The 6855-nt window shown below is 40.7% G+C and overlaps 1 pseudogene; it reads right to left on the reverse strand.

The window, feature by feature from the left end:
* Positions 1-2336: 2336 nt before the first annotated feature.
* Positions 2337-4806, reverse strand: LOC144298146 (glyceraldehyde-3-phosphate dehydrogenase pseudogene; annotated as a pseudogene).
* Positions 4807-6855: the final 2049 nt, after the last annotated feature.

Genomic DNA, 6855 nt, shown 5'->3' on the forward strand with positions numbered 1-6855 from the left:
TCTTTCTCAATTTCAAAAACTGCAATGCTGCTACTATACATATGAGCTAGTCATTTCCTTATTATATATAACCCTAATCTCTTTCTTTTTAGTTTTTGTTTTGTTTTCTGTTTGGATGGTTCTTATGCATAAAGAGTTTCTCTGTACCCAACATACTACCTCTGCATCAAATATTTGAGGTATATGTGATAAATTCTTCATCCCCTGAATCACTAAGTCTTATTATAAACAGAGCAAGAAATGCCACAGTCTTGGTGTCATTTGCCAAATGAGTACATACTGTGCAGTTGTCAGCCCAAATCAACAGACCACCCACCAAGGAGTGAAAAAGAAGACACTCTTTCATCCCACAGAGAGCTAGAAGAGCTTGTGACGGAAACAGGTGATAATTGTGCTGCACCTTTGGCAAGTGCAAATAGTGCCTAGCACAACAACACATATGTCATGATATCTAATGAGTATTACTGAAAATGTGATAGTAACAAGAAAGAATAGTTATTTGACAGATGCATGGCACAGTATTTCCCCCCCACACACACACACATACCCTTCCTATATTCCTAAAGGAGTAATTCTAGGAAGGACCTAGTAGAGACAAAAATATAGTTGCTTATGAATATATGTGATTTGGATTTTTGAACTAAGATTCAAAATATGGTTAAATAAAAGGTTGTAGAACTTTATGTTCCAAAAAACTAAAAAACATATTACCTCCTTTCTACTACATTCTAATTCTCTATATAGTTTTTCACTAAGCAAAATTGTTAGTTTTTAGGTATTAGTTTAAATTTTGCCAATTAGAAGCAAATAAAAACTTGCGGATGTGTGTTATAGATAGATAAGTGAAATGGGAGTTTGCAGGAAAATATCTACATCTCTGCAGAGATAATGGAGCTAGGAATGTGCAGTTTGGAAAACCTCCTCAAGCTAATTCCACAACTCCTCCACTCTCATCCTCATTTAGAACCAGTTTGGGCTTTACTTACTAACATAAGATTGAACTAATGTCATAGCTTTGGAAAATCATAACAAATGGCTAGGAACCTTGTGAATGAAAACAATGGCCCATGGAATGTAAATCAGTGTAGCCACTATGGAAACTGCCAAATATTAAAAACAGAGGTTCCTCAAAATATTAAAAATAAAACTACTATATGATCTAGCAATTCCACCTCTGAAACTACTGTCTTGAAGAGATATCCACATCCCATGTTCATGCAAAACCATTTACAATAGGTAAGACATGGAAACAACCTAAGTGTCCATCAACAGATGAATGAATAAAGATGTGGTATGTATATATATATACACAATGGAATGTTACTCATCAATAAAAAAAAGAAATCCTGCCATTTGTGACAAGATGGATGGACCTTGAAGGCATTATGCTAAGTGAAACAAGTCAGACAGAGAAAGGCAAAAGTGATCTCACTTATATGTGGAATATAAAAAAAATGAACTCATAGAAACAGAAAACAGATCGGTGGTTTCCAGAGACAGGGGTACAGGGGAAGGGAAATGAGTGAAGGTGATCAAAAGGTTACCATCAGGAGTGCCTGGTGGCTCAGTCGGGTAAGCACCTGACTCTCGATTTTGTCTGGGGTCATGATCTCAGGGCTGTGAGATCAACCTCTGCATCGGGCTCATGCTCTCATGCTGGGTATGGAGATTCTCTCCCTCTTTCTCCCTCTCTCTCTCACTCTGTCTCTCTCTCTCAAAAAAAAAAAAAAAAAAAAAAAAAGAGTTACCATCAACTTTTTCTAAGCATTCAAAACTTACCTGGTGTTCTGACTTTCAAAGTTAACTTATAACGCTATGATTTGTCAGGTAAAAAACAGAACTTTCTCTAGATTTAAAAGTAAACAACAGGCTCACTTTTTTTGATAGTTAGGTACCTCTTGTTTCTTTTTTTTTTTTTTTTTTTGTACCTCTTGTTTCTATGTCGGATTTTCACAACATAATAGATAGCGGCTGCAACATTAGTCAACATCTTAAGAATATCAGTAATTCAATGGATAATGCTGAAAGAGATGATATCCCAAGATAATAATTTATAAAAAGTGACACTAAGCCAAATACTGAACAAATAACCAATTTTTAACAGTCTAATATATTTAGATTTTAATAAATGATTAGAGCGTCTTTGATAGGAACTGATCTCAGTTATTGAAATAATACCCAACAAACTGCTTCCTTTTGGGAGGGGGTACAGTATACTTTATTGATGGTACATGGCAAGGTAGGGCTCCCCAAGCCCCTCCCCTTCCTCAGGGGCCTGGGATATAAATTGGAGTTCAGGAGATTCTCATTGTGTTGGGGGATTAAGTAAGGGCAGGGACTCCCCAGCAGCTGAGGGCCTCTCTCTTCCTCTTGTTCTCATTGGAGCTGGTGGTCCAGGAGGCTCTTTACTCCTTGGAGGCCATGTAGACCATGAGGTCAACCACCCAGTTGCTGTAGCTGAATTCATTGTCATACCAGGAAATGAGCTTGACAAAGTGGTCATTGAGGGCAATGCCAGCCCCAGCGTTGAAGGTGGAAAAGCGGGTGTCACTGTTGAAGTCACAGGAGACAACCTGGTCCTCAGTGTAGCCCAGGATGCCCTTGAAGGGGCCCTCTGATGCCTGCTTCACCACCTTCTTAATGTTGTCATATTTGGCAGCTTTCTCCAGGTCAGATCCATAACTGACATGTTGGGGGTGGGGACACAGAAGGCCATGCAAGTGAGCTTCCCGTTCAGCTCAGGGATGACCTTGCTGACAGCGTTGGCAGTGTCAGTGGAAGCAGGGATGATGTTCTGGGCAGCCCCTTGGCCGTCATGCCACGGCTTCCCAGAGGGGCCAACCATGGTATTCTGGGTGGCAATGATGGCATGGACAGTGGTCATGAGGCCCTCCATGATGCCGAAGTTGCCATGAGTGACTTTGGCCAGAGGAGCCAAGAAGTTGGTGGTGCAGGAGGCTTTCCTGACAATCTTGAGGGAGTTGTCATATTTCTCATGGTTGACGCCCACCAAAAACATGTGGGCATCAGCAGAAGGAGCAGAGATGATGACCCTCTTGGCCACGCCCTTCAAGTGAGCCCCAGCCTTCTCCATGGTGGTGAAGACCCCAGTGGACTCCACAGCATCACCCCATTTGATGTTGGCGGGATCTCACCCCTGGAAGGTGGAGTGGACTTCCCATTGATGACAAGTTTCCCATTTTCAGCCTTGTCTGTGCCGTGGAATTTGCCTTGGGTGGAATCATACTGAAACATGTACACCATGTAGTCAAAGTCAATGAAGAGGTCATTGATGGTGACAATATCCACTTTGCCAGAGCTAAAAGCAGCCCTGGTGACCAGGTGCCCCATATGGCCAAATCCATTCACTCCGACCTTCACCAATATATCTCGGGGACATGGCTGGCACTGCACCAGAAGATGCTGCTGTCTGTCAAATGGGGAGGAGCAGAGAGCCACAAACTCCTTCCTTATTCAGTGTGACTTTGTGCATTTTCGTTCTATATAAATCTAAAGTAAGCCAAAGAGATTCTGCATGATGCTTCAAGTGTTAGTTGAACTAAACTGTGAAATTTGTTCTAATAATTTGAAATTTATATGGATTGAAGTCATGAAAAATGAAAGTGAGCATAATTGAGGGATTTAAATGAGAGGAAATGTTTAAGAAAAGAATTTGGATGATTTAGGTCACCTTCAGTGTCAAAAACTTTTAAGATCTTGTCCTATGCCCTACCCAGTTGCTCAGTGTCATAGACATACCCTAGACCCTGTCAGCATTTATCGCAGCCTTTCTGTAATCTATAGTTTAAGCAGCCCATTTGCCAGCCAACAGCTTCTATTTCTTTACTTTATCACTTCTAGTCTCCAACTTCAACAATACATGCACAGGAATACCTCTTCACCGTCTCACTCCTCACTTCCCTTCTAAAATTCCATGGCTAGTCCTATTATAATTATGCCTCTCAATATATTCTTAAACCTTTTCTCTTCCTTTGCTTTGCTGGATTTGTAGGACAACCTCACACCATGGCTAAACGCATCTTTCCAATATTCCATACTTATCCCACATCCAGCTAAACATGGATGGACAAAAATGTGTAACCATGTCAAATCTCCAACAGCTCCTTACCCATCCTCGCACTCAGTGGATGCCCTTGCTTCCAGTTTTAATGAGAAAGAGAAACAACCAGAAGTGCCAGAAGTTCTCACTCCACCCACTTGTACCCATGGACCTCCATCTGTATCCACCTCCCTTCTTTCCATTCTGTTCCTTTTTTATTATTATTTTTTTAATTTTTAAGATTTGTTTATTTATTTATGATAGACACAGAGAGAGAGAGAGGGGCAGAGACACAGGAGGAGGGAGAAGCAGGCTCCATGCCGGGAGCCCGACTCAGTCCCGATCCGGGACTCCAGGATCGCACCCTGGGCCAAAGGCAGGCGCCAAACCACCGAACCACCCAGGGATCCCCTTCCATTTTTGTTCCTATAAATGAACTATATGTGGTCCTATCACCATCAACATCGCAATTTGTGTACTGCATTCAACCCCTTCCCACCTAGTAAAAGGTATCTCTCCAGCTCTTCTCCTCTCTCTCATGCTCCATCAGTTAATTCCCTCTATGCTGTATAATTCCCATCAGCATATTAATATGCTGTTACAAAACAAAACAAAATACCAAAACTTTTTTGACCCCATTTCACTGTTCATCATCTCTCCACTCACCTCTATAGGAAAGCTTCTTAAAAAAGTTAGTATCTATCTTTGGTGACTCACTTCTCTCCACCAATTTCTCCGTAGCCCATCTCATTCAAGCTCTCTCCAGACCACTCTACCTAAGCAGCTCATGGCAAGATCATCAATGATCTCCACATTGCTGCATTCAAAGGTCAATTCCTAGACCTGACCCCACTTGACTTACAAGTACTCTAGGACACAGGTGATCATTCTTGCTATATTTTGTTCACTTTGCTTCCAGTACACTTCACATCCTGGTTATCCTCCTACCTTCCTAGCTGCACTTCTCAGTCTGGTAACTCCAAACACACCTAAGACCTCTGTCTCTATCAGATGTTTTCATTTCAGGGAATGCCAACTACATTTCTATTAGTCAGGCAAAGCTGGGTGATGCTGCAACCTGAACATGTTACTGGTTTCCAACAATAAAGATTTGTGTCTTGCCATGTATCATCAGTACATCTCTCCAGTTATAATTCACATTGGCTTTTTTCTAGGAACCAAACAGAGTAGCCATTAGCTGAAGCATTGCTGGCTTTGTTGCTGAAGAAAAAGTGATGCAGTGAGCCAAATTGTAGATCTTAAAGCTCCTGCTTACTTATTATTGGTCAAATGGTCAATCACAAATCACATGGCCTCCCAATTTCAATCAGACAGATGTGTATTCCCTCACAGGAAGAAACTCTACATTGAGGAAACTGAAATATTTCATAAACAGTAGAACAATCTACTATATCAGTCCTCTACTTAGCCAGCTAAAACTTTTGGCTCTTTTTTCTATAAGCCGAATCTTCAATAAATTAATAAATCAATATGCCACTTACCAGTGTTAGCATTCTGGTCCAAACTTTCTAGTTTCCTTACTGATCTCCCTTCTTCCACTCTTGCCTTTCTAGTCTATTCTCCATGTAGTGTCCAAAAGTGGTCATTTTAAAACACAAGTCAGATTTTGTCGTGCTTCTACTCAACAGCCTCTAGTGGATCCCCATCTTATGCAGAGTAAAAGCCAAAATTTTTTGAATAGGCCTTCCAAATCTTCCCATAAAACTTGATTTTCCCATTCGTGGCCTCTCTGACTCCATTGTCCTCTTCTTCATCTCTGTTTTACTGTCTTCCAGCAACATGGACTCTGCTACCTTCAAATATACCAAGTACACTCCAGCCTCAAGACTTTTGCACTTGCAGTTTCCTCTTCCTAGAACACACTTCTCCCAGATATGCTCATGGCTCACTCCCTCCTCTTCTTTAGGTGCTTGCCCAAAGTCATCTTCTTAGTGAGTCTGTACCCGGCTACTATAGAATTTCATCCCCATCCCCTCACCATGGCTCTCTATTTCTTCTTTCTTGCTTTACTTGTGTCAATAGCACTCATACCTATGTAATTTTGGGGTGCATTGTTTATTATCTCACTCCACCAGACTAGACTATACATTCCTTGGCTTCTTGGATTTTTGTCTATTTTATTCATTACTGTAGGACAATAACATATAGAACAGTATCTGGACAGTTGTCACTTAATAAACATTTATTTAATGAATGACACAAATCATGGAAAGATTTGAGGAAATGAAACATAAAAAAAGATGAAACTTAAAAGTGTAGAGAAAATATGGTAAACATAAATATCACAGTCACACAAAATCTAGAGGCTTGCTGAATTATTTGTCTCAAGTTAGAAAAAAAAGGAATCTGAAGAGGGAAATGAGACACACAAAAAAGCACTTAAAGCATTACTTCTAAAGCTATAATATTAGAGATCACAGCAACACTGTAAAGTTTACTATTTGATTTATTACACACCATTTAATTTAAATACAAATTTGAATGTGTATATATTTTAACCCTTTACCAAGAGGGCATGGCAAAACAGCAGGAGAGTAGGGGCCTCAACTCACCTGGCCCCACCAACTCACCTAGATAACTTTCAACAGATCCTGAACATGTACGAATTCAACCTGAGATTTAAAGAGAGAACAGCTGGAATGCTACACAGAGAAGGGTTTTGGCTTCTAACAAGATAGGAGGTGGAAAAAATTAAAACAGAATCAAGTGGGGGAGGGGCCCTCGAGGACCTGGGCTAAGGCAGGTTGGTGTGAGCCTCGGGGCAGGAAAACCTA

The sequence above is a fragment of the Canis aureus genome, chromosome 1 (genome assembly GCF_053574225.1).
Source record: "Canis aureus isolate CA01 chromosome 1, VMU_Caureus_v.1.0, whole genome shotgun sequence".
Lineage (NCBI taxonomy): Eukaryota > Metazoa > Chordata > Mammalia > Carnivora > Canidae > Canis > Canis aureus.